Source organism: Echinops telfairi, unplaced genomic scaffold (genome assembly GCF_000313985.2).
Source record: "Echinops telfairi isolate 266 unplaced genomic scaffold, ASM31398v2 ScPeMD7_5592;HRSCAF=6446, whole genome shotgun sequence".
In the NCBI taxonomy this organism is placed as follows: domain Eukaryota; kingdom Metazoa; phylum Chordata; class Mammalia; order Afrosoricida; family Tenrecidae; genus Echinops; species Echinops telfairi.
The window spans coordinates 2039641-2049729 of record NW_022109491.1 but is presented as its reverse complement, the minus strand read 5'-3'; positions in this window follow the sequence as shown (position 1 = coordinate 2049729).

The window sequence follows — 10089 nt, the reverse complement described above, 5'->3', positions numbered from 1 at the left end:
ATCTATCTAATCATCATCAACTAACTGTAGCATTAAACAGGGAGTTAAGTAATAAAGCTACTTAGTGAATTTCCGCCCAGAGATCTTCTCTGATAAAATTTTATGACTAGAGTAGGAATAATGATAATTAGTAATTTGGTAGTTTGTGGGTAAGAATCGTCAAGATCGGTATCAGCTACCCAATAAGCTATAAAAGTATAGACTTATTTGTACTAATACAAAAATTTAATGAACGAATTCACTTTTTTTTTAATCACATCAAATATTTTGTTTCTGGAAATGGCTGCCTTCTGTTTGTCTCTCTCCCAATCCTACAGAAACTTCCTATTGAATGAAGGCTCTTTTTTCCCCACGACAGTTTTTTTGGGCATATAATGCACATATCATACAATCAATACTTCAATCACATCAGGAAGCATTGTACAATCATCACCACCAACAGTTTCAGAACAGTTTCCTCAATCTTGTACTGATTGCTATTACCGGTCTTGACTCCATTTTCCCCCAACCTCCCGTGCCATACCCCCAAGGAAATATTAATCCAATCATTGTCTCTAAAGATTTACCTCTCCTGGATTTCACATACAGAAAAACATTAAAAAGCTAACAAACAATAAAAACAGCTAACAAGAATAGCAAAGTAAAACAGATAAAAATCTCAATCTGAACCACAGCAGAAAATACTAAAAATCAGGACAAATTTAAATGGGTCATAAGGGAGATCAAACGAAAGGGTACTAAATTTTAACCTAACTGCATCTGCAACAATCCACTTTGCAATGTCTTCTGAATGTCAGCGTGGCTATTCATATGCCTGGTCCATGGTGAGAAGGGATTCCCCAAGGCTTCATCATGTGTATTTCCCCATCATGACTTTATTTATATAACTGAAATAGCTTTAAAATTGATCCAAATGGAGATCAAATAATGAAATATTACCTTGTAGGGCAGGAATACTAACTACATACTGACTATGTCTGCCATGATCAACTTTACAATGCTCTCTGTCTGAAGACAGGATTGTTCACTTCTCTCAACCATGATCAGAGGGGATTCACTAAAGCTAACTCCATGTCGAGACCCCGGGAATGGATTTTTTTATTCCTCTGCCATTCATAACCTTCACATTTTAATCTCTGATGCCATTCCTTCCTTTAGATTTTGATTCTATTATTCACAGTACTTGGATCCCACAGGCTGGTATGCTTCTTCCATGTGGACTTAGTTGATGCCTCACTTGATGGCTGCTTGTTTGAAAACAAGCTTTTAAGACCTCAGATATAATTATTTCTCATAGCCAGGCACCATCTAATTTCTTCACTACACTTCAATAAAGCACTCATCTCTTCAGTGATCTCTTCATGAACTTTAGCATCAAGCAACACCATATCATAAAGAACTAATTGTTCTTAGATTGTAGCTAGAATTAAGTGCTGGCTCCAAATCTATTCATGCATCTATGGTTTATGTATGTCTCTGGTTCACCTTAGAGATATCATTGTCATTTTATGTTAGAGTAGATTATCAATCATCCCCCTGGGGCATCATTGCCAATGCCATCGAATCAATACTGACTTAGAGTGACCCTGTAGGATAGAGCATAACTGCCCCTGTGAGACTCAGAGCTTGACACTCTTCACAGAAGTAGGAAGACTTATTCTTCTCCTGTGGAGCTGCCTGGTGGTTTCTAAAGTCTGACCTTGCAGTCAGCAGTCCAATGTCTAACCACCTACCCATTGATTATGTCATTAGGTTAGCCATTGCATGGAACTCAAAAGTCTGTTGAGAAAAGGAAATTATACAAACACAGGCCAGCTGTGAGCCACCATGCATGAATTGACTTGTACAGAGCAAACTCTTAAGTGAATGGACACCATGTACACAAACAACAGGGGATCCTGAGAGGGCACATCTTCTAATAATATTCATTCACAGCAGCAGGGCCACGCCTACCAGGTTAATACATGTCAGAATGAAGGAGCACATTAAAGTAGTAAGTATAGGGTAGTTTGGGCCACCCTTCATTGGGCACCCTCAGGCAAGAGTTTAGAACCCAAGTCCAACGTCAGCCAGTTCTGTGCTCTTGGGTTAGTAGTCATCTGCTTCTTCTCACACTAGGGAGTTTCAGTCTTCAGTCCATTGAGGACACATGGGTTTAAGGTAAAGCCCAGTTCACTTAATGGGGCTTCCACATTGGGCCCTTCTGGCGTTGCCTATGAAGAAGATTGTGCGCCTGGAAATAACAGAGTCTAAATTTCCAGTAGTCCATGGCATATGGACTGGGTCACCAAGGGCAATGTATAAACTAGATCAAAAGCATCCCATTAGGAATTTACAATCCCTGATGGGGTTTGGGGTGGGAAGGGTTGGGAGTGCCATTCCACCAAGGTTAGCATAAGGTTTCTTATGCTTACTTTCCATTCACACAAAACACTTCACTACAGATTAGTAAGTAACCACAAATAAGCCCATGCCCCCCTGGTTGATTGAGTGCTCCACCCCTGTGATAATCCCTAGAATAGAATACTTGCCCAATAAAGTAGAAGAGTGTGGGGGGAGATCAGACACTTACAGGCATCTTCCCTGAGGGCGACCAGTTGCCAGACTGCAGTGGGCCCTGCTCCCTGCTGTTAAGGGCAATGGACAGGCCTGTAGTCATATAATTGGTTCCTGTAGGTGGGATTTACACCCTACTGATAATGGTTCCTATGGAGATCCAGAGAACAGGTCAAAGTTAAGCTGCCATCCTGAATCTAGGATCCGCCCATCTTATCACATGCATACCCCTAATCCCTCCTCTTCCTATTGCATGTATGTCCCTAGACCATGCCCTCTCACTGCTGTATAACCTATAGTGCAACCCCTTCCTGTGACACATGTCTTTAACAGTAGTTGGTGGTTTTGCATGCCTGCAAGGGTATATAGGCCTGGGTTAGCAAGAGAGAGTTTCACCTTCCTCCTCGCCCCCTCTCTTGTTCCCTTGTCCTCCTTCCCTTCCCTCTCCCCCCTCAAGGACCACCAAGCAGGGCTGAGGTGAGCATGCTACCATGAATTATGTCTGACTCCATTATTCCAATCTCTCCTCTACCTCTCGTGCTCTCTATGACTTGACTCTAATCTTTACTTATTATCGCTGTACAATTGCACCTATTGGACCTGTGATGATGTGTTAGGGGCTGGCTTCTGCTGGCAGAAGGGAAGGGAAGAAGAGGAAGACCCTTGATGAGATAGATTGCCACAGTGCCTGCAGCAATGGGCTTACACATAGGACCAAGTGTGAGGATGGCACACAACTGGGCAGTGTTGTTGCTTTTTCTTGTTGTACATAGAATTGCTATGAATTGGAATCAACATGACTCCTGACATCAATACCCCCTGTTCTAGACAGAAGGGCACCAAGAGAAGAAGAATGTTGGTGGGTTCAAAAGAAGATGAGTGTGTTTGGGTTGAAGTTAGAACAGGCTAGAGAGGTTCAAGGTGAGTTCAGGGATGTTGACAAGGTTCAATGAAGAGTTGGATTTGATTCTGAAAGCACTGGGAAGATATTGGAGGGTTTTGAACAGGAGAGTGACATGATCCTATTACCTCACCCTTGGTTTCACCACACCCAATGTGTGTCTTCTCTATGACCTCCTATAAGCATCACTCAACATCTGTGCTCTGAGCTTCAGTACAGATTTCTTGGAAAACTATAACTGATGCTCAGAGAGGATTTTTGCCTCATCCAAGGTCATGTGGGTCAGTGGAACCATTGGGGACTTTAAAGGATAGCTAGTGAGAATCGGCATCATTTCCACTGGAGTCCCCTTTGTTTAATAATTGATGGAAGGGAAATGAGACTTTCTGAAAGCACTGCTAAAAGACACACTTGATGGAGTATTTGTTCAATACTCCTTGCAAATAAGCTAAAGCACATCTTTCAAAGCAGCAGGCAGGTAATGCTTGGTGTTCTCTTCAGCCTATCTTTCCCCCTGTCTTTGCTGAGTCTGCGTACGAGCCAAGCACAGCAGCTGCCAGGGAATTGGCTGGTAACTTGCAATGAGGGGGAAAGGACCCAGAAGGAGATTAGAATTGTGGGAATGTTGAAGGGACATAGGCCATAGTGGACAAAGAGACAGTTCCTTGAGGGGGCTTCAGGATAGAATGACTCAACAACATTGTCAATCACAACAAAGACCATTGCCATCAAGTTGATCCCGACTCATAAGCACACCTGTGTGATAAAGTAGAACCAGCGGCGTAGACTCTTCTGGGTTGTAATTTTGACGGAAGCAGATCACTAGGCCCTTTTTCTGTGGCACTGCTGGTTGGTTTCGAACTGCCAATCTTCAGTTCAAGTGGCTAAGTGCAAACTATTTACTCCACCCGGAGACTCCTCTGAACAACACTACTGGGGTTGTTGTCATGTGTCAGGTCATGAAATGGATTCCGACTCATCGTGGTCCTTGAGAAAAGAGTAGAAGCGCCCCCATAGGGTTTCCTCTGCTGTGGCCTTTCCCAGAACAGATTGCTAGGTGGTTTGTTTGCTTGTTTGTTTGTTTGTTTGTTTGTTCCCCCTTTCTGCTGTGGAACAGCTAATGTGTTCGGACCTCCAACTGTTTCTTAAAACCTAAGCACTGAGCTATTGAGCCACCAAAACTTCTTTCAGCAACACTCAAGCCAAACTCATTGCCATCGGGTTGATTCGAACTCATCACCACACCACAGGACAGAGCAGAATTGCCCCGGTGGCCTTCCAAGGCGATAGAAATCTCTACAGGACCCAAAGGTCTGCTTTTCCCTCCTCATCGCAGCTGATGGATTCAAACTACTGACTTTGCGGTTCAGACGCCCAATGTATAACCCCACCACATGATCACTAAAGGAGTTCAAAAGGAACTTAGTGATGTTTAGTATTTTCATGAAATGAAGTCATGATAACCCCTACTAGTTTCTAGAGAAGTCTAATTCAATATTATAAAATTAGTTTCTGTATGATAAATTTGTATTTTTGTTCTATGTAAGCTTTACTTCTGTGATAATATCATGGCGTTTATATTTAAAGGGTTTCATTAAATTTTGTACTGTCTTATGTAATCCTTAATGTAATGCTCTGAATTGTTTATGAATTCTGAAAGGAAACCTTTACATTATGTGTTTTTAAAAAAATAAAGTTTACTTGGTCTTTCTTATAATTCAGGATTTGATAACTGACTCTAAACCTGCAATGAAAGCAAACATAATAGAACCTTAAAAACCCACTAGCCTAAAACAAAGAAGTTATTTTTTGAAATGCATTCATGAAATAGAACACTGTATCTCAATTAGATAAGGCAAAGAGTTCTAATGACCCCTGACTCGTCACATAAGGTGTAGCTATTGTCTGGGGTAGTGGTTATGTGTTGGGCGATGATCCAAGTGGTCAGAAATTTGAACCACCAGTAGGTCCTTGGGAAAGAAGATCAGGCTTTCTATTTCTATAAACAGCTTCAGTCTCAGACACCGGCAGGGGTCACCACGGTCAGTGATGGCTCCTTGGCAGTGAGTTTGGAATTTTAATTGGTTTCACAGAATCCAGAGCAAAGAAGAATGAAGAAAATCAAAGACAAACAGAAACAAGCAGTGCAATGGACTCATCAACAGACCATGTGAACATCAGTCTTCATCAGCCCGAGACAAGAAGAACAGGATGGTGCCTGGCGACCACTACCAGCTGCTCATGAAGAGCTCACATTGGGAGGTCTTGAGTCTTATGGGAGAAGAAAAACTGAACAATATTCAAAATCCCAAAACAGACCAGGTTTACTGTTTGGATAGAGACCACCCCCAAAACTGGTTGGGACAACCACCAAAATTATAACCCTCAGTCACCCTTCGAGTTTGGGGATAAAATTATCAACAGAGTTCAACTTTCAGCCAAACAATAAGCAGATCAGTAAGGGGAGCGAAAACAGTAGAGGAGGTATGCACCCTTTGAAAAATAAACCATTTGGGATCCAAAGGGAAGCACATACCCAAGGATGACTTTCAGTAGGATTAGGAACGCAGAATGGACATGGGAGACACAGGGAGGAAGTGGGAGGCATGATACTACGCGGCGGTGATTGCAATCAAGGATGTCATGAGACAAAATGCGTGTGCATTGTTGAACTGGAAGCTAATTTGCTCTATAAGCCTTTACCCAATTCACAATAAGAAGTTTTGAAGGCACACAGCAACAATAAAACAGGAAACAGGTCATGGGAAATGGTCTGAAGTGGTTGTTTTCGGTCTAAGACGGATGCCATGATCGTAATGAGGAAACGTTCATGTTATGGTTTCCCCAGGGATGCGCCGAGGAGCAGGGTCACCCCTGGTTGAAGAGCTAGCATCCCCACTGTGGCCTACTGTGGAGCAGTTCCACGGAGCAGTCTTGGATGCAGCAGGCAGCTTGCAAGCCCAGAGCCTGCAACGCGCTGACTTGCTCTAGGGATGCTTTGGCTTTGCTCTAATCACTCTTTAACAAACAAACAAAAAAATGTTTCATGTTTGAACAATCAATTAGCTCTCTCTTTCCAAGTGCATCACAAAAGCTTTCTCACCAAATACAGTCTCAACTGACCTGGTTCCTGCCCTCTTGAAGCGTCTGCAGGGGGCTCATAAGGCACTTTTTTACATGCCACATTGCATGTATTTCACTGCATCCAAATGTCAGCCTCCAAATTTGAAGCATTTAGGTGGTTCTGTATGATTGTGTTGTATTCTGAAACTCTAATGCATATTCTTAGGGTAAAAATGTGTATGTTCTGGCCCATGTATCTGTAAGAGTCCATTAGTCAAAGATAGGACCTCGAGAGATGAAACCTTGGCCTTAGGAGTGGATATTTTTTTGTTTCTACTCTTAAATTGATAGGTCTTCAAAAGTAAAAGGGGTGTAGAAGATGGAATTTATTGTGTGAAGACATGAGTGTGCCAAATATATTTTTTCTGTTATTAGAAACCTAAAGAAATGGATTGTCTAAAGCAACACAGTTGTCTACATTTCAGACTATTTCTTTTTGTAATTTATTTTTTCTTCAAGGATTCAGTCACCCAACAGCAGGAACTAGTTGGTGACTCTACGCTTACTTCTATTCCGGGATTTCTCAGTGAATCCTGCTCACTCATACTTAGAAAACACATCTTCAACGAGTAACTGAAAATCCAACTGAAATAAATGTAAGTCGATTTTTTTTCCCATATAAAAAGAAAACCAGGGATTTGGACCCAGGTCCCCTTTTGTCTTTACATTTAAGCTTCATACTTCTTGGTCTCAAGGTCAAAAGGAGATGATGCTCTACTCCAGAATAGTGTCTTCATTCCTCATTAAAAAGGGGGGCATGGGATAAGGCATTTCTTGGTAATGAAAATAGTGAAGACATCAGCTATCAGCTGAAAGGTTGGTAGTTGAAACCCATTCACCGGTACCGCATAAGCAAGGGCTGAAAATCTGCTTCCAAAGATCACAGCATTGAAAACTAAAGGGAGCACAAGCTACTCAGGAACGCATAGGGTTGCTGTGATATTTGAGGGTTTGTGTCCATTCCGCTGGGCCAGGATTCTCAGTTATTGCTGTGTGCTGTTAGGAGCTGAGCAGGCAGTTCTGACTCTGAAGGACCAGACATACAACAGAACAGAACACCGCCCAGCCCTGGGCCATCCTCGCAATAAGGGTTACCATCAAGCCCATTGTTGCAGTCACTCTGTCAGTCCTTCACGTCAAGGGTCTTCCTCTTGTTCGCTGACCCTCCACTCTACCAAACACATCCTTCTCCAGGAACTGATCCCCCCATGAGGACGTGTCTGAAGGATGGAAACGCAGCCCCAGCATCCTTGCTTCTCAGCAGTTTTCTGACTACTTCATTCTTCCGGTAATCCACGGTATATTCAATAGTCTTCACCAACACCATAATTCAAACACATCAAATTTTCTATCTTTTCAAAATCAATTGTCCAGCTTTCACACGTGTATAAACAATGGAAAATACCCCGGGTTGTGTCTGAAACACCTTACCCCTCAAAGGGCACCTTTGCTACTTAACACTTGAAAAAGATATTTGGCAGCAGATTGGCCCAGTGTAATACATGGTTTGATTTCCTGGAGGTTGCTTCCATGGGCATGACTGTGGATCCAAGCAAGATGAAATCCTGGACAACTACAATATTTTCTTCATATAGCATGATCTTATCTATTGATACAGATGTGAGCACAACTTGTGTAAGCATCACAGTCTTGCCTTGGGGTCTCTATATTGTCTTTTAGCCCTATTAGGTCAGTGGCAGTCTCGCCACTCGTATCTCTAGTCTACCCGAAGAAACTCCACACATCATTGTTGACTGGAAGTTGAATCACAAGGGTAAGGAGAAGAGTGTAAGGGCAAAAGGAACCCCTTTGAAGATGTGACATGCAACCAGAACACTACATTTTATCAAAGGTGTGTCCAAGCAAGTCCCCGAGGGCTTAGCCTGGCGAATCACAGCACCCTACTTTGAACTAGACGCTGATTGAAAGGAAAGCTTTTTACATTGCTGGTCAATATCCAGAAAGAATTCAATGGAGACTCAGACTGGATTCAGGAAGACCCCTAAACAGAAGCCTTCTGCAATCCTAGGTAGGGCTCAGACTGTAAGCTCGAATATGCTGCCAATGTCTGTTTCTCCTTCTTTCCATTGGGGGCATTTGGGTTGTTTCAAACTTTATGCTTTGGGAATCATGCTGGGATGGACAGGAGTGTGAATGTATCTATTCATGTGATGGCTAATTTTTTTAGGATATTTACCAAGTAGAGGGATTGTTAGATCATATGGTATGTCTATTACAATTTGTGAAGGAATTCTCCTACTGTTTTTCACAATGATTGCCCCATTTTACAGTTCCCCCAGCATTTGATGATAGCGGGCTAGGTAGAATGCTACTCATATCCTCCGCACCAAAGACACAGGAGACCAGATGAGACAGGTACAGATGGTCCACTTGGAGCCAGGAGTTTCGAGAAAAGGATAGAGGCACGGCTAGACCAGTGGCTCAAAAAACACCCGGACAAAAACAGCAAAAGAAACAGGCAGCGTGGGTGAAATGTCCACTGGACTGACATCATCATGGGTGTTCTTAGGCACCATGGAGTTGGTTCTGACCCATAGCGACCCTAGGCACAACAAGGAGAAATGCCACACGGTCCTTAGCCAGCCTCAAACTTATTCCCATGCCTGAAACCATTGTTGCAGCCACCATGTAACTGACATAGTGTGGCCAATTTGAAGCATTACAAATCACATAGAATCCCAACAACAGCCCGATCATCTGGACCTGCTCCATTTTAAAAGATTGAAAAGTCAACGTGCCTGAGATAACACCATTCTACACGGTTGTGGAAGGCAATGGCAAGCCCCAAGGTTTGCTGATGCCAAGCTTGTTGTTGTTAGCTTCCAATGAGGCTGTCCCCAAGCACAGCAGAACAAAGCGCTGTCTGGTCCGGAGCCATTGCATGGATTGTTTGCATAGTATAGCCAATTTGATCTCCTTTCAGTGATCTATAGGACTTCACTGACTGATGTGTGGAAGAATGTTGCCAGACATTTGTTCCTAGTCCATTTTAGTCTAGAGGCTTTGCTGAAACCTGCTTAGCCTCACAGCAATATGCCAGCCTCCACCGTCAGGTGGGAGGCGGCATGGTGCCACATGAATGGTGTGTTAGACTGGGTTGACAAGAGAAACAAATCCAGAGGTACTCTGTGGTAATAACATCATCTGGTGTCAATTTGGGACTTGAGAGGATTAAGAGTGAATGGGGTGGAGTCTAGTCTGTCAATTGGGTCATAGTCAATGAGGCCTCTGTCGGTATAACCTTCTCCTGAGGATTCGGGGAACTCTTGTAATTCCTCCTCTGAGGCAGACTCTCTCTCTCTCTCTCTCTCTCTCTCTCTCTGCTCACTCCCTGAGAGACTCTCTACTGACAAGACACATGGAACTATGCTAGTGCCCTGAGCTGGAGAAGCCACATGGAGACCCCTGCCAACGCTGAAGTGCTTACAAACACCACTGGCTCCACAAGATTTCCCACCCACTGGCCTGTGATCTTCCTGTATTCCACA